Source organism: Chiloscyllium punctatum, chromosome 1 (genome assembly GCF_047496795.1).
Source record: "Chiloscyllium punctatum isolate Juve2018m chromosome 1, sChiPun1.3, whole genome shotgun sequence".
NCBI lineage: Eukaryota > Metazoa > Chordata > Chondrichthyes > Orectolobiformes > Hemiscylliidae > Chiloscyllium > Chiloscyllium punctatum.
In genome coordinates this window covers 151676366-151695842 of record NC_092739.1, presented here as the reverse complement: position 1 = coordinate 151695842, position 19477 = coordinate 151676366, and positions in this window count along the sequence as shown.

Below are 19477 nucleotides of genomic sequence, written 5' to 3'. Positions count from 1 at the left end.
GCCAGTCTTACAGATGTACAGCCGATGTAGAATATCTGCATTCGACCCATTGAGTCACATCGACCCTGTTACCCACACCTTCAACCTTAACTCTGTAATCCTGCATTTCCCATGGCTAATCCACCTAGCCTGCACATCCCTGAACACTATGAGTAATTTAGCATGGCCAATCCACCTAACCTGCACATCTTTGGATTGTGGGAGGAATCCAGAGCACCTGGAGGAAACCCACGCAGATACAGGGAGAATGGGCAAATTCCACACAGACAGTAACCCGAGGTTGGAATCAAACCCGCGTCCCTAAGGCAACAGTGCTAACCACTGAGCCACCGTGCTGCCCTGGTATAATGGCATCACACAGAGACCGAAATTCATATGACATACTACTCATTTGTATGAAAGGAAGAATGTCTTTTTGTCTTGATAGCTGTGGGTAAAACTAGAACTCGGGGGCACAGCCTCAAAATATGGGGGAGCAGGTTTCAGACTGCGTTGAGGAGGGAATTCTGCACCCAGAGGGTTGTGAATCTGTGGAATTCCCTGTCCAGTGGAACAGTTGAGGCTACCTCATTGAATGTTTTTGAGGCAAAGATAGATAGATTTTTGAACAGCAAGAGAATTAGGGATTATGGTGGGGGCAGGTAAGTGGAGCTGAGTCCACAAAAAGATCAGCCATGATCTTATTGAATGGCGGAGCAGACTCAATGGGCCAGATGGTCTACTCCTGTTCCTGGTACTTATGTTCTTATCCTGTTAATAGCCAATACTGTGCATAGCAGCAGTGTAAAAATTCATCTTCAACGGTTGTTTAAATCTTTGAGATACCTTACACTTCCAGAGTTGTCTATGTTTCAAAAATGTAGATTACAAAACATTTTCATTAATGACACCACAATTTTCAAATAAGAGGAGTTATTGCAAGGTTCACAAATCAGAACGTTCCTATCAGATCTTTTGCCACTCATTCACTGGTTGCACTCTTATACGATTCTGCCTTATGTTTTGTTCTGTTTTTCCAACGCTATCCTTTCCAGCAAGCTATATATTTATTATTTTTTTGAGAAATGAAATTCTTCCTTGTAATTATCCCAATTTTTTTTTTGTGTAATTTTAATTCATGTCTCCCATCCTTAATTTCAGATTTCATAGTTCTCCCAATTATGAAATAAACTAAAACAGGCTATTTAGACTGTTGGATAATATTGATGCTCATACTGATAAATGGAAGGGAACATTCATGCTACTGAACCTCAAAGCAAAAGAGAAAGACTTTGACTGGTATAACTCCATCACTTACCTCAACACATGCCACAAAGCTACACTCAATGACGTACTATTGAAGAGTAATCACTGTTATGTTAGAATGTGGCAGCTAAGCTGCAAAATGTAAACTGTCACAAATCATAGCACAATAATGATCGTATAATGTGTTTTTTGAAGTATTGATTGAGGGATAAATATCAGCCAGAACAGCGAGGTAAGTCGCTGAGATCTCCTTGAAATTATGCCTTGGGAAATTTAAATTGCTCCTTGAACAGCAGACAGGATGTTAGTTTCACTTTTCATATGAAAGCCAGCACTTTGACAATGTGGCAACCCCTCTGTCACACACTGAACGAGTAGCCAAGTATCTGGGGTGCGAATTGATCTCACAACTTTCTGACTCAGAGGTAACAGACTGACTGATCTGAATCACAGCTAACATGCCAACATTCATTTGAAAGTGATGAATTTAGAGGGTTATGGGGATAGAGATGGAGAATGGGATTGGCTGGGCAGCTCATTTGGGAGCGGGTACCAATACAATGGGTCGAATAGCCTCCTCCTGTACTGTAACGTTCATTGATTGTACAATTCTAGAAGGATCATCAAAAAGAAGAGATCCAGCATCTTCACCTTGTATTTGAGGACATTACAATATGATCAGATAGGAAAAGATGGAGATATTGTTGGAGAAAAGATGTGGGCACACGTACAAGTCTGGCTGCAAGCATGCATTAGCAATGTGGGATTCATCAGCTGATTCCACAAAGACTCAAGGCAAAAGCATGATAAAATACTTATCACGTGCCTGCCTGAATACAGCTGCGTTGACTGTCAAAATCCAGAAGAGGAGCATGTACTCATAGAATCATAGAATCTCTAGAGTGTAGAAGCAGGCCATTCAGTCCATTGAGTCCAATTGGACCCTCCAAAGAGCATCACTCTCAGATCCAAACCCCTACTCTATCCCTGTAACCTTTCATTTACCATGGCTAACCCACAAGGTCTGTTCAACCCTGGACACTATGGAAAATGTCCCACGACCAATCCACCTAACCTGCACGTTGTTGGACTTTGGGTCGAAACTGGAGCACCCAGAGGAAGCCCACACAGACATGGGAAGAATGTACAACTCCACACAGAAAGGTGTCCGAGGGTGGAATCAGACCCGGGTCCCTGGCACTGTGAGGCAGCAGTACTAACCCTGTAAATGTGAGCTTTTCAAAGAAATAAAGAAAACATTGTTAACAGAGATGATTGAAGGAAGGAATATTTTAATCCGGGAGTATTCATAATCCAGTATTGAACATAGCATTATTGACGCAGGAGTAGACTATTTGTTCCATTGAGTCTGATCCATCATTCAATAGGATCATGGCTGACCTGGTTAGGTCCTAGCTCTACTTTCCTGTTTGTTCCCTATAGCCTGTTTCATGGTGAATGGTGGGGCCTTAAGGAGTGTAGTGGAACAGAGGGATCAGAGGGAACAAAGTTCAGGTTCACAGTTTTCTAAAAGTGGAGTCACAGGTAAATAGGGCAGTGAAGAAGGCTTTTGGCACACTGGCGTTCGTCAGTCAGGGCATTGAGTATGGAAGTTGGGAAGTTATGTTGCAGTTATATAGGACATTGGTGAGGCTGCACTTGGAGTATTGTGTTCAGTTTTGGTCACCTTGCTACAGGAAGGATGTTATATAACTAGAAAAAATGCAGAAGAAATTCACTAGAATGTTGCCAGGTCCCAACGGCCTGTGTTATAGTGAGACGTTGGACAAGCTAGGACATTTTATTTAGAGCATAGGAGACTGAGTGGGGATCTTTTGGAAGTGTATAAGATCATGAGAGGCATGGATAGGGTTAATGCACTCATTTTTTTTTCCAGGGTTTGGAAATCGAAAACTACAAGGCATTAGGTTTAAGGTTAGAGGGGAAAGAATAAAGGGGAAACTAAGGGGCAACTTTTTTAACACAGGGTGGTACACATATGGAATGAGCTGCCAGTGGAAGATGTTGAGGCAGGTACATTAACAACATTTAAAAGACATTTGGACAAATACATGGATAAGAAAGGATTAGCAGGATATGGGCCAAGTGCAGGGAAATGGGGTTAGCGTGGATGGACATTTTGGTCACATGAACCACTTTGGACAAAGGGCCTGTCTCCGTGCTGTAGGACTCTATGTGTATCCAAAATCAGCCGTGAATAAATTCCAAGTTAGACTCCACTACCTTTAATAAGAGTATAAGATAATATTATGATAAGTAGGCCTTTCAGCCCATGAAAAGGTGATAAGAAAAAAACAGGGAACTATAAACCGGTGAGCCTGTCAGCAATGGTGGGAAGTTGGTGGAGGAGATTCTGAGGGACAGGATTTATATATATTTGGAAAGACAAGGACTTATTAGGGAAATCATATCTCTCTAAACTAATTGAGTTTTTTGAAGAAAGTGATGAAGAAAATTGATAAAGGCAGAGCAGTGGACATTGTGTGGACTTCAGCAAGGCATTCACCAAGATTTCACATGGTAAACTGGTTAATGAGGTTGGATGACATGGAATACAGTAATAACTAGGCATTTGATACAAAATTGACTCGAAGGTAGGAGACAGAGGGTGGTGGTGGAGGGTTGTTTTTTGGACTGGAGGCCTGTGACCAGTGGCGCATGGGTCTACTGCTTTTGTCATTTATATAAATGATTTGGATGTGAACATAGGAGGTATAGTTAGTAAGTTTGCAGATGACACCAAAATTAGAGGTGTAGTGAGCAGCAAAGAAGGTTAACTCAGTGTACAATGGGACCTTGACCAGATGTGTAAATGGGCCAGGAGTGGCAGGTGGAGCTTAACTTAGATAAATGGGAGGTACTGCATTCAGAAGGCAAATTAGGGCAGGACTTACGCACCTAATGGTAAGATCCTGGGGAGTATTGCTAAACAAAGAGACCTTTGAGTATGGTATTCAGTTTTGGTGTTATTAAACTGGAAATAGTGCAGAAGAAATTTGGGCCAAAGGGATCCTGGGGAGTGTTGCTAAACAAAGAGACCTTTGAGTATGGTGTTCAGTTTTGGTGTTACTAAACTGGAAATAGTGCAGAAGAAATTTGGGCCAAAGGGATTTGTAGACACTTTCATCAAACCATTCCTCCCATCCATCCTAGCCTGTCTTAAACACTCTATCACTTATCAGGTACACATCCCGCTTTGTACCCTGGCGCCCCATCCAAGTGCTTGTCTAACTACCTGGTATCTATCCACCTGGCATAATGCCCACTTGGTCCTCTACTTAACTGGAACCCAATCCATCTGACACCCTTTCCAAATAGCACCTTAATGTCCTTAGGTGCTTTACATAGCCTGTCAGAGGATCAGTCAAAGTGGCTGACTGAACTGTTGGATATTTAAATTCCAGAACATGGCAACTACTGTTGTGAAAACAGGAGCGTAGTTTACTTTCACTCAGAAGTATTTCAGATTCCCTCTCTATTTCAGCAGTATCTATATTTGGAAGCTCCTGCCAAAAACAGGGAACTGTTTCTTACCATAAAAGGTAGGAGCAGAGTGACAGACTGACTATGATTGTCACAATTCTTATGCTTTATTCCCTGAGTTTTAGTCTCCTCCACAAAAAGGTTTCTACCAACCTAGGCCCCTCAAGATTTAACTTCTTTCAATAAGATCACAGCTCATTCTTTTGAACTGCAAAGGATATAGGCCTTTCAACCTTTCAAATATGCAAACTGAAATCCATCAACTGAGTTTGATGAATTCAATATTCAAACTGCATTTGTATTTTCGCTTCACAGGAACATTGGTTTTAGCAGATGTAAAAGTGAAAAGGTTCCCCTGCATTTAATACTTGTCAAGCTGACAGAAACTTGGCTGATGGAAGGACAAAATGGGCAGCTCAGTGTTCTGTGTTTTAGATGCTATTGGAAGGATAGAAAGGGAGGCAAGAGAGAAGGAGGAGTGGAATTTTTGATTAAAGAAAATATTACTACTGTAATTAGGGAGGATACTTCTGGGGGATCATCCAGTGAAAATATATGGGTTCAAACTAGAAATAATAAAGGGATGATCACCTTTCATGGGATTGTACTATAGCCCCCCCAGTAGTCAGAGGGAAATTGAGCAGCAAATATGTAGCGAGAGCTCAGACATATCTAAGAACAACACGGTTATAATAGTTAGGGATGTAAAATTTCCAAACATTAATTGGGACTGCCATAGTGTTAAAGGGTTGCACAGTGAGCGATTTGTTAAAGGCATTCAAGAAATTCTTCTTCATCAATATGTAAATGTTCCTAATAGAGAAGGAGCAAAACTTGATCTTCTCTTGGGAAATAAGGCAAGGTAAGTGACTGAAGTATTAGTAGGTGAACACTTACAGACAAGTGATTATAATTCTATTAGTTTTAAAATAGCTATGGAAAAGGATGAGCCTTCCAGTAAAGTTAATGTTCTTAGAGTAAGGAGAGAAGAACTTTCAAAAGTTGATTGGAGTAGACTGTTTGCAGGTAAAGGGATGACAGACAAGTGGGAGGTTTTCAACAGTATGATAATGAGAGCTCAGAAGCATTGTGTTCTTGTTAGACTGAAGGGTTAGAGTAGGGAACAAAGATCTTGAGGTCCTGGTCAAGAATAAAAAAGAGTCATATATTAAGTATAGACAACTATGAATTGTAGTGTAGGAGCATTCTTAAGATGAAAATCAGGAAGGCAGAGAGGAGATATGAGATTGCCTTGGCAGGTAGAGTCATAGAGTCATAGAGATGTACAGCACGGAAACAGATCCTTCCATCAAACCTGTCCATGCCGACCAGATGTCCCAACCCAATCTAGTCCCACCTGCCATCACCCCGCCCATATCCCTTCAAATCCTTCCTGTTATATACCCCTTCTAGATGCCTTCGAAACGTTGTGATTGTACCAGCCTCCACCATTTCCTCTGCAGTTCATTCCATACACGTACCACCCTCTGTGTGAAAAAGTTGTCCCGTAGGTCTCTTTTATATCTTTCCCCTCTCACCCTAAACCTATGCCCTCTAGTTCTGGACTCTCCCACCCCAGGGAAAAGACTTTGTCTATTTACCCTATCCATGTCCCGCATAATTTTATAAACATCTATAAGATCACCCCTCAGTCTCCAACACTCCAAGGAAAACAGCCCCAGACTATTCAACGTCCCCCCATAGCTCAAATCCTCCAACCCTGGCAACATCCTTGTAAATCTTTTCTGAACTCTTTCAAGTTTCACATCATCTTTCCGATAGGAAGGAGACCAGAATTGCACACAATTCTGACAGTGGCTTAACCAATGCCCTGTACAGCCGCAACAATGACCTCCCAACTCCTGTACTCAATACTCTGACCATAAGGTTAAGGATAATCCAAAGAGATTCTACAAGTGTATTAAGAGCAAAAGAGCAACTGGGGAGAAAGTAGGGCCACTTAAATGCAATGTGGTCATCTTTGTGTTGAATCACAGGAGATGGGTAATAAAATACTCATTTAATATTTAAGATCTTGAGGTCCTGGTCAAGAATAAAAAAGAGTCATATATTAAGTATAGACAACTATGAATTGTAGTGTAGGAGCATTCTTAAGATGAAAATCAGGAAGGCAGAGAGGAGATATGAGATTGCCTTGGCAGGTAGAGTCATAGAGATGTACAGCACGGAAACAGATCCTTCCATCAAACCTGTCCATGCCGACCAGATGTCCCAACCCAATCTAGTCCCACCTGATATTAAATGAGTATTTTAGAACATAAAATATAGAAAAGTACAACACCGAAAAGGCCCTTAAGCCCACGATGTTGTGCCGAGGTTTAATCCTAATGTAGAATATAATAGCAACCTACACACCCCTCAACTCACTGCTATCCATGTGCATGTCCAACAGTCACTTAAATGTCCCCAATGACTCTGCTTCCACCACCACCGCTGGCAAGGCATTCCATGCATTCACAACTCTCTGCATAAAGAACCTACCTCTGACGTCTCCTCTCTATCTTTCTCTCTTAAAACTATGACTCCTTGGACCAGTCAATCATGTCCTGGGGAAAAGTCTCTGGCTATTGATTCTATCTATTCCTCTCATTATTTTGTACACCTCGATCAGGTCTCTTCTCTTCCTCCTTCTCTCCAGAGAGAAAAGTCCGAGCCTATTCAACCTTTCCTCATAAGGCAAGCCCTCCAGTCCAGGCAGCATCCTGGTAAACCTTCTTTGCACCCTCTCCAAAGCCTCTGTATCTTTCCTATAGTAGGGCGACCAGAACTGGACACAATATTCCAAGTGTGGTCTCACCAGGGACTTGTAGAGCTGCAGCAAAACCTCGCAGCTCTTAAACTCAATCTCCCTGTTAATGAAAGCCAAAACACCATATGCTCTCTGTGTCAGTTTTTACAGCGGAGTAAGAAATGAAGGCTAGACAGGAAAGTAAATATTTATGTTTTGAAAACAATTCATATAACAGAAGAAGAAATGCTGGAGATATTAGAAAATATAAAGGTGGATCAATCTCTCGGGACATGATCAGGTGTATCCCATAACGTTGTGGGAAGTTAGGGAGGAAATTGCAAGGCCTCTAGCAGAAATATTTGTATCATCTATAAACACAGGTGAGGCGCCAGAGCACTGGAGGGTGGCTAATGCTGTGCCTTTATTTAAGAAAAGTTGTAAGGAGAAATCTGGGAACTACAGTCCTATGAGCCTGATGTCAGTGGTGGTTAAATTGTTGATGTGATTCTGAAAAATAGGATTTGCATGCATTTGGCGAGGCAAGGACTGATTGGGGATAGTCAACATGGTTTTGGGCAAGGGAAATACGTAATTCTTTGAAATGTGCATCTCAGGTAGACAGGGTGGTTAAGAAGGCATTTAGCACACTTGCCATCATTGCTCAGACCTTTGAGTATAAGAGTCATGTGGAGGTTGTACAGGATGTTGGTGAGGCCTCTTCTGTAGTACTGTGCGCAGTTCTGGTCGCCCTTTTATAGGATGGATATTATTCAGCTGAGAGGGTTCAGAAAGCATTTACCAAGATGTTGCTGAGAATGGGGGGGTTTGAGTTATAAAAATAGGCTGGATAGGCTGGGATTTTTTTTCACCAGAGCATAGGAGGTTGAAGGGTGATCTTCGAGGTTTATAGAATCATGTGGGGCATACATAAGGTAAGTAGAAAAGGTCTTCTCCCTAAGGTGGGAGAGTTCAAAGCTGGGGGCCATATTTTTTAAGGTAAGGGGTGGAAGACTTAAAAAAGACATGAGGCAACATTTTTACACAGAGAGTAGTTGGTATATGCAATGAATGCCGGTGAAAGTGGTACATGCAGGTACAATAACAGTGTTTAAAAGACATTTGGATAACTACATGAATAGGAAAGGATTGGAGGGAAATGGGCCAAATGCAGGTGGGACTAGTTAAGTTGGGGATTTTGTTTGGCGTGGACTAGGGTCGGTTTCTATGTTGTATTAATGTATGACGCTATTAGTTTGCACTGTGAATTTGGGGATATTAGGAGATGCAATGGGTAGTTAGCCCCGCGAAGAGTGATGATATCGAAAAGTAGTTCAACTGAAAGATTGTAAACTCACCTTGAAGAGATCCATATTGTACTGTAAGGCAGTTAGTACCAGAAAGGATTAACTGATATCATGAGGTAAGATCCACCCTTCAGTTTATAAAGCACGGTGGCTCAGTGGTTAGCACTGCTGCCTTACAGCACCAGGGTCCTAGGTTCGATTCCAGCCTTGGGCGACTGACTGTGTGGAGTTTATACATTCTCCCTGTGTCTGCGTGGGTTTCCTCCGGGTGCTCTGGTTTCCTCCTACGGTTCAAAGATGTGCAGGTCAGGTGAATTGGCCATGTTAAATTGCCCATAGTGTTGGGCACGTTAGTGGGAGGGAAAGGGGTCTGGGTGGGTTGCTCTGCGGTGGGTCGGTGTGGACTGATTGGGCCGGGGGACCTGTTTCCACACTGTGGGGTATCTAACCTAATCTAATCTAATCTGAACTGTTCATGGGAGGAACTAACCACAATTACTACTGTGGAGTCTTGTGTGTACCAAAATGTTTCAGTACCAGGAATGTGAAAGTACTCTTAAGTTGAAACTGATGCCCTGATATCTGGTAAGAAGCCATTCTGTACCTCAGATGTACTAGTTATTAACAAATATGTAGCAAACCTGTTCTGTTTATCAACAATGGGCTCATTTTTGACTGAAAACTACATGTGGGCATCCTTCCTGGCTTCCTATCAGTAACTTAGACAAAAACAAAAAGAAGGCATCCCAGATGCTTCAGGTAGGTGACATTGTAATCGCAGTGTCTGAAGGTGGTGCCAAAAGCCCTCGTGTAGTGCAGTGGTAATGTCCCTACCCCTGGACTCAGAGGCATAGATTCAAGTCCCACCTGTCCCAGAGGTTTATAATAACATCTCTGAACAGATGTATTCGAAAAATAAGATTTTTTTAAATTTAGAAGACGGTGCCAATCATGGTGGATTTAATTTAGTCATAACTTTATAAGACATATCATTTTTCTGACTTACACTTTGATTATTCTCTCAGTTTATTTTTCAAGGCATATTAAGATTCTGTATCAGCAGCTGGCCCTTTTTCAATTTTAATCAGCGATTTATATTTAAAACCATCTTTTACGAAGATGCCTGCCGCAGTTATGATCTCAGGATAATAATAAAATTAATGATGAAAGGAGCCTGTGGGTGTTTCTGTCCTTCACATGAAGTGATCGCCTGTTATTTCAGTGTCGCTTTATTTTTAAACACTCAAACTTTGCAAAATTGCATTTCAGCTATGATTGTGCATCTGTAAAATATTAACTTATTAGAAATATTGTTTTGGTTCCCTTCAAAACCACGTAATTTCCTGAAGCATTTTGCAGCTTCTGAAACACTGTTGAATGCTGTGACATCAGAAGCACCGCAGAAATTTAGGCCCAGCAATTTCCCATCGTAATCCATCTTCTGAGGGTGGTCGTTGAGAAGTAATTATTAGCCACGGCAAACACTTCTGCTTTTTTCTCAAACATTGTCCTGCAACCTTTCTCATCCTCCCACTCGGGCCTCAGTTTTATGTATCTTCTGCAAGATGGTGTAGGTGATAGCAATGCAATGTTCAAGCCCCTGGGAACAACACTTTTTATTATTTGTACATGGGATGTCAGCATCACTGGCTAGACCAGCATTTATTCCCCATTCCTAATTCCCGAGAGGATAGGTGTGAAGAGTTAATCACATTGCTGTAGGTTTGGAGTCACATCTTGGCCAAACCAGATAAAGATAACAGATTTCTTTCCCTAAAAGATATTAATCATCCAGATGGATTTTTAACAGCAATTGATAATGGATTCATGGTTGCCATTTGGCTAACTTCTTATTCCAGATATTAATTGAATTCAAATTTACCCATTGGCATAGCAGGATGTGAACTGGTGTCTCCACCAGAACATTAACCTTGGGTTCCATCTTACTAATCCAGTGAAAAAAGCACCACTTGCTCCTAAACCTCTTGACATAGGAACGAACAATACTACGATCAAGTCACATCACATGTATTAATGAATAAATATTTTTGTCTTATTTTATTACAGGCAGGAATTGATAGGATTTTACAGCATTTAATCTTAACTGCCCACCCTTTGTAAAGTCACATTGTTATTAGTTTGCAGAGCCACCATTCTAGGAAAGGAGGATAAAATTTTAGTTGTGGCAATATTTATTGTTAACTTTTAATCCTAATCCTATAGTTGTCAGCTATGACTCAGCTGTTAGCTGTCATGCTTCAGAAGCAAAGTGTTTCTATTTCAAACATTGGTCCAGAATTTGGAGAAGAAAGATCGAGTGTTACACTCCAGTGCAGTAACTGGATCTGGCATTGCCAGAGGTGCCAGACCCAGATTAGCCATTGTTATGATCCCAGCTGACATTATTGTTGGACAAATCCGATCCTGGACTGAAACGTGGCTTGGTGGGTCATATTTTGTTTTGTTTTGGTTTTAACGAGGTGGTGTCTTACTGAAATGGAATGTGACATGTTTTGTTTGAACAATAAAACAAAAGTTTACTACACAATAGGAATGAAAATAAAATAGAATAAACCAAATAATTACTTCTAATACAAACAATTTTAAGCACACAAAGGATAATCCAATTAATACCAGACCACTCCTTTAGTACTCACCAGTGAAAAAGTATTTTCCTAACAGCTTGATAGGCTTTCAGGTAAGTGTGATTTTAAGCCCTAGACTGGAACTGTTCTTAGTGTCTTCCAAGAGCTATCATACCTCTGGTCATAATAATACTAAGGTTCAAGTAATCTCTTCAAGGTTTTATCTCAACACTTCTGTTCTAGGGCTATCATGAACTCTTTAAACCAGTTATCTAGTTTCACCTTACTGGCCCATTCTCAACAGTACTGATCTTCAACCATCTCTGACCAAAGACCTCACAGAAGTGTCCAAAACCAAAGTAAAACAGGAAACCTATCTCTAAGCAATAGGCATTTTTCCCTCAGCTTAAAAACCCTATGTCTAGAAATTTCTAACAAACCTTAAATCACAATGGTTTATTTTGCTAAGTCATATGCAATGCTCGGGTGAACAAAAGTCCATTGGTGCCTCCAAAGTAGCTCCCTCAAACTGTTTTAAAAGAAATTTACCATTACCATGCTCCTCCTGGGGTTGGGGGTAGGGTAGCTTGGAAGGCAGGTGGGTAGTGATGGTGATAGGTCGGAGGGGAGGGTGGAGCAGATAGGTGGGAAGAAAGATGGACAGGTAGGACAGGTCAAGAGGGTGGTGCCGAGTTGGTGAGATGGATCTGGGATGAGGTGGGGGAGGGGAGATGATGAAACTGGTGAAGTTGACATTGGTGTTTTGTGGTTGGATGGTGGAAGATGAGGTGTTTTCCTCCAGGCATCAGGTGGCTTGGATTTGGTGATGGAGTAGGCCCAGGACTTGCATGTCCTTGGAGTTGAAGTGGTCAGCCACAGGGCAGTGGGGTTGATTGATGTATGTATCCCAGAGATGTTTCCTGAAACATTTCACAAGTTGGCATTTTGTCAACCAAATGTAGAAGAAACCACATCAAGAGCAATGGGCATTGTAGATGAGGTGTTTGGATGTGCAGAAAAATCTCCACTGGATGTGGAATGATTCTTTGGGACTTTTGGAGGGGAAGGGGAGGTGTGGCACAGGTTTTGTGGTGGCAAGCAAAGGTGTCTGGAATAGAGGGTGGGTTGGTGGGGGTGGGGAGCTAACAAGGGATACGTGGAGGGAATGGTCTCTGCGGAATGCAGATAGTGGTGGGGAGGGAAATATATCTCTGGTGGTGGGGTCTGACTGTAGGTGGTGGAAATGGCGGAGTTTAATGCACTGTATCCAGAGATTAGTGGGGTGGAAGGTGAGGACCAGTGGGGTTCTGTCCTTGTTGCAGTTGGAGGAGTGGGGTTCAAGGGTGGAGATGCAGAACGTGGAGGGCATTATTGATTACATGGGAGGAGAAATTGCAGTTCCTGAAATAGGAGGCCATCTGGGATGTCCTGGAGTGGAATTGCTCCTCCTGGCAGCAGATATGGCAGAGGGTGAGGAATTGGGAGTAAGAGATAACATTTTTACAGGAGGGAGGTGAGAGAAGGTGTGGTCCAGGAAGCTGTGGGAGTCAGTGTGTTTGAAGTAGTTATCTGTGTTGAGTCGGACACCGGAGATGGAGATGGAGAGGTTCAGGTAGAGGAGGGAGGTGTCCAAGAGGATCCAAGTGAAAGCTTTTTGAGGAAGAGGGTTTCAAAGTCTCACAAGTCTCATCTCTGTGGTGACCCCTTATTTTTAAACAGTGATTCTTAATGCTCGATTATTCTATAGGAGGAAACATCCTTTTCACACCCATCCTTTTAGTCTCGCTTTTTAAACTTTTTTATCATAAGACAACAATCTCATTCCAAGCATTAGGCTGGTGAAGCTTTCTCAGAATCATTTTCAAAGTATTTCCCACCTTCCCCAAATAAAAAACTAAGGTTGTGTACAGTACAATGTGGTACTATCAATTCCCTATATAATGGAAGCATAATTTCCCTACTTTCAATATCCAGTTCCTTTTTCTACCCATGCTTTGGAACAGAACTAGACAATGCGGCATTTTAGTGTTGCTCTGCCATTCATCTAGATCATTGATAAAAGTTCAAGATCAGGGACGGTTACAGAGAATGGTGAACTCGGCCCAGACAATCACAAAGGCCAACCTCCCATCTATAGAATCCATCTACTAGGCCCGATGTCAAGGAAAGGCCCCAACATTCTCAAAGATCCATCCCACCCTGGCAATGTTTTTCTACATCCTCTACCATCGGGGAGAAGGTACAGAAGCCTGAACACACACACCAGCTGGTTTTGTAACAGTTTCTACCCTACTGTTGTTAGAATACTGAATGGACTCACAAAATCTTAACATTCACCTGTACCTGTGGTTTTGTTTTTGCTGCTGTTTACCTCTTATTTATTTAACTCTGTGATCTGCCTGTATTGCTCACAAGACAAGGCTTTTCACTGTGCCTCGGTACATGTGACAATAAATTCAATTAAATTCAATCACACAACACCTGGTTATAGTCCAACAAGTTTATTTGGAAGCACTAGTTTTCGGAGTGCTGCTCCTTCATCAAGTGGTTGTGGAGTATACTGATCTCCATCTGATCTAGATGAATGGCAGAGAAACACTAAAAAGCATAATCATCTAGTTTTGTTCCGAAGCATGGGTAGAAATAGGAACTGGATACTGTTACTGGAACCTGTTGGACTGTAACCTGGCGTTGTGTGATTTTTAACTATGTACACCCCAGTCCAACACCAGCTCCTCCAAATCATGGCTGTTTAGCACCTAATCTCTTACACCACTTAGTTCCAAATCTCTTGAGACAAAATCATGAGGGGCATGGATTGGACTCTGGTGCGGCCGCATCTGGAATATTGTGTGCAGTTTTAGTCGCCATACTATAGGAAGGATGTGGAGGCACTGGAACGGGTGCAGAGGAAGTTTACCAGGATGTTGACTGGTCTGGTAGGAAGATCCTATGAGGAAAGGCTGAGGCACTTGGGGTTGCTTTCATTGGAGAAAAGAAGGTTTAGGGGGGACTTGATAGAGGTGTACAAGATGATTAGAGGGTTAGATAGGGTTGACAGTGAGAACCTTTTTCCACGTATGGAGTCAGCTATTACAAGGGGGCATAGCTTTAAATTAAGGGGGGGTAGATATATGACTGATTTTAGGGGTAGGTTCTTCACTCAGCGAGTCGTAAGTTCATGGAATGCCCTGCCAGTAGCAGTGGTGGACTCTCCCTCTTTATGGGTATTTAAGCGGGCATTGGATAGGTATATGGAGGATAGTGGGTTAGTGTAGGTTAGGTGGGCTTTGATCGGCGCAACATCGAGGGCCGAAGGGCCTGTACTGCGCTGTATTCTTCTATGTTCTATGTTCTATGTAAATAACCGAGGGCATTTTCCTATGGTGGGGGCGTTCATAACTGGAGGCATAAATTTCAAGTGAAAGGGGAAAGATTTAAAAAGGACCTGGGGTTAATTTTTTCACACAGAAGGTGGTGTGTGTATTGGAATGAGTGTCAGAGGAGGTGATGGAGACTGGTGCAATTACAACATTTAAAAAGTATCTGGATAATTATGTGAAGCATTTAGAGTGAGCAATTGGGATTAGGTCAGATTAAGATGTCTGGTTGCCATGGAGAAGTTGGCCCAAAGGGTCAGTTTCCATGCTGTTTGACTCTATGTCTTGTTACAGCATGACAGTAAACCCTTCTGCTAATTAAAACAAACACACAGAAAACTCACTCGCCTTGTGATCTGTTAAAGTGACACAGAACGTCCCAAATTCCACTATTTAAACAAAAAATATCAAGTTTATTTATTAACTCTAAAAGTGAACATTCAACAACATTTATTTACAACTCCACGCCCTTTCTCTTTAAGGTGTGTTATCTACCTTCAAGTCTATAATAATACACTGAACCAATAAAAGCCCCAATTAAAATTACAGCAACTTCATTTTCAAAACCAGACAGCGGCTGTAATCTCCAGCGTCTGTCTTCCTCTGTTTGTAGATCTTCCTGGGTCATCTTTGGTCTACTGCTGCAAATACGTTTCATATAGAAAAGGTATCTTTGATAGAGAGTGTTTTTCAGGCAGTCTCTTGGTGGCAGTTGGTGCACTTTCTCTGTGGTTAACTCTCAAAATGCCAGTTTATTTATACCCCCAAACATCTCATTGGTTCAATGTTGTCAAAACAGTAAAATTCAATTTTTGTTGGGTTTTGTACATGGGGCATAACATAAACTAATTGATTAAATTCAAGTGTGGTCAAAACATCTGAGATATCTAGTTTATAGCCAAATGTTACATATTTTCAATTTTCCAGTATACTCTGAGACTGCTAGTCAGTCACATGACAGTTGCCTGCAAAGTCTCATTGTCAAAACAGCCTTCACTCTTTCTTAAGTTACAGTACATGCCTTCAACTTCATAACACCTCCTCCCTTAAAAACAGAACCATAATAATGAAAAGATGTTCTTTTTCTAATTCTTAACCCCATTACAATGAAATATATATATATATATGTACACATAGGTATTTGTTAAATCTTATCAAACTTTTTCCGTAAATCTGCAATAACACCTCTGCTATCACATTCTTATGACCTGCAATATGTACAATTTGTAAATTAAAAATTTGTAACATAAGAATCTAACAAAATAGTCTTATGTTCCAAGAATATAAAGGGATTGCGATCTGTGTATACAAACATCTCTGATACTGCTCGAGACATAAACAGTAAAATGTTGCAAGGCCGCTACCAGACTCAATAAATTCTTTTCAATCATAGAGTATTTTCTCTGGTGGGTGTTGAATTTCCTTGAAAAGTAACCAACTGAGAGTTCAATTCCATCATCATCTTCCTGTAGCAGTACAGCTCCAACCCCTATGTCGCTAGCATCGATTGCAACTTTGAAGGATTTCAAAAAGTTTGATGTAGCTTTAAAACTGCTTTTAATTGTCAAATGCCTCCTAGTATTGTTCTGTCCACTGAAATTTTGTGTTCATCTTCAGCAAATCAGTTAACGGTGCTACTATACTGAAACTTGGAACAAACTTCCTGTAAAATCTGCTTAGTCCCAAACATTGAGGCACCTCTTTCTTCGGGGTTGGTCGTGAAAGTCCCTCAAAGGCCATTGTCTTTGCAATCCTTAATGCAAATCTTTCATGACCAATGTTATGTCCCAAGAACGTCACCTCTGCTTTCGTGAATTCTGTTTTCTTAAAGTTTATTACCAGTTTTGCTTCTCTTAATCGTTCAAAGAGCTCTGCTAACTGTACCATGTGATCTTTCCATGACTCACTAAAGAATACTACATCATCCAGATGGACTGCATAGTTTATTAACCCAGCCACAGCTCTGTTCATGAGTCTTTGGAATGTGGCCGGTGCGTGATTCATTCCAAAGGGCATCAGTTTGAATTGATATAGCCCATTTGCGGTTACAAATGCAGAAACTTCTTTCGCTCTCTCTGATAAAGATACATGTCAATAACCACGCAGTAAATCCAACTTTGTGATGTAACTGGCTTGTCAACTTTTCTCTCTTGGGGTGCAAGAGGTCCCAGATCCCGTACGAGCCCCCAAACTGTTACAACACGGCGGTAAACCCTTCTGCTAATGAAACCAAACACACAGAAAAGCTCACCCTGCATCATAACCTTTTAAAGTATGAGTGACAGAGAACTCCCCAAATTCCACTATTTAAAGAAAAATACATAAATTTTCTTCTTTAATTCAAAAAGTAGACATTAAACAACAGTTATTTACAATTCTATGCCCCTTTTCTCTTAAAGGTTAGTTATCTACCTCCCACTCGATAATAATACACTGATTCAATAAAAGCCCCTATTAAAATTACAGCAACTTCATTTTCAAAACCAGACAGTGGCTGTCATTTCCAGTGTCTGTCTTCCTCTGCTTGTAGATCTCCTTGGGTCATCTTTGGTCTTCTGCTGCAAAGAAGTTTCATATGGAAAAGGTACCATTGATAGAGAGTGTTTTTCAGACGGTCTCTCAATGGCAGTTGGTGCACTCTCTCTGTGGCTAACTCTCAAAATGCCAGCTTATTTATATTCCAAACATTGGATTATCTAATTGGTTCAATGCTGTCAAAACAGTAAAATTCAAACTTGATTGGGTTTTCTTATCCTGGGACATAATTTAAACTGAAAAATGTATTGCTGGAAAAGCGCAGCAGTTCATGCAGCATCCAAGGAGCAGGAGAATTGATGTTTTGGGCATAAGCCCTTCTTCAGGAATGAGGAGGGTGTGCCAAGCTGGCTAAAATAAAAGGTAGGGAGGAGGGACTTGGGGGAGGGGTGTTGGGAATGCAATAGGTGGAAGGAGGTTAAGGTGAGGTTGATAGGCCAGGGAGGGGGTGGGGGCGGAGAGGTCGGGAAGAAGATTGCAGGTCAAGAAAGCGGTGCTGAGTCCAAGGGTTATGACTGAGATAAGGTGGGGGGAGGGGAAATGAGGAAGCTGGAGAAATCTGCATTCATCCCTTGTGGTTGGAGGGTTCCTAGGCGGAGGATGAGGCACTCTTCCTCCAGGCATCATGTTGCCATGGTCTGGTGATGGAGGAGACCATGGCAACACGACACCTGGAGGAAGAGCGCTTCAGTTCTTAACAAGTGAGATCAATGGCTCAAATAAAACAGCCAAATAGTATTGTATTCAGGTTTGCTGACAATACAAAGCTAGGTGGGAGTATAAGGAGACAGATGGGGCACAGGGAATGAGCAAAGATTTCCTTACTCTCATACACCAACTCCCTAACAACACATGCCAATATATCATTTCTGTTGCTAACTACGGTGTATTTCTATAGCTACATAGCTTTTTTTCCTTCCAGGAACAACCAAATCTCTCTGCTCATGAATGTTTCAGACAGGGCTGAAGCTTTTGTTCTTTTATCAAGTTCTGAATTGTATTGAATGTTTTGGAGGGTTTTTCACTGTGAGTCCTAACAAGTTTCATTGCCCTAACTCATCAAACTTGCCTTACCAACAGATTTAAGCACAGCTTCTTTCCCGCTGTCATCAGACTTATGAAAAGACCTCTCATGTATTAGAGTTGATCTTTCTCTGTACCTGCACTGTAGCTGTAACAACATATTTTGCATTCTGTTCTATTACCCTTTTATTTATGGGTGGCACAGTCTCTCAGTGGTTAGCACGCTGCCTCAGAGGGGCACAGCTTTGATTCCAGCCTCAGGCGGCTGTCAGCGTGGAGTTTGCACATTCTCCCCATGTCTGTGTGCTTTTCCTCCAGGTGCTCCGGCTTCCTCCCACAGTCCAAAAATGTGCAACTTGGGTGAACTAGCCATGCTGAATTGCCCATAGTGTTCAGGGATGTGAAGGTTAGGGGCATTAGTCAGGGGAAAATGTAGAGTAATAGGGTGGGGGAATGGGTCTGGGTGGGTTACTCTTTGGAGGGTGAATCTCTGGAAATCTCTGCCTCAGAGAGCTGTGGATGATACAAACAGATTTTGATCTCTAAGGGAATCAAGGGACATGCGGTCAGGGTGAGTGGCAGAGCAGGCTCAAGGGACCATTTGGTCTATTGTTGCTCTGACATCTTTATTCCTGACATTCTTCTCAGTCAACCTCAGTCTTGAAAAACACTAACAGTCTCAGCATCCACAGATTTTTAATAATTGGCAACATGGCCTTTATTTTAGAGCACTTTCCTCCACTTTTAAATTAATGCTAACTTCAGACAACTAGCAGAAGAGATAGAGAGCAGGAGGTTAATTCCAGGCTCATGCCTATGTGCTTACACCAATATATTTTATACCTACAGGGTATGTAAATGTTAACATTTCTGCATCTGTACAGGGAACAACTAAGAATAGAAATGAGAACATTGGGCCTAATACTCTCAAGTCACACCTTGGGCAAAATGAGAACATTACAATTACTCACACAAATGAGGGCCTTGAGTTCATCAATTTATGTTCAAATGATGAATTTTAAAAACCTTGTTTTTGTATTTATAAAGCCTTCATTCAGTTTGTATCCAGCCTTCCAGCAAACCCATCAAATGAGGCTTTCTCGTGTTAAGGATTGATACCCGGTGTCAAAATCACAGAGCAGGGCAGAT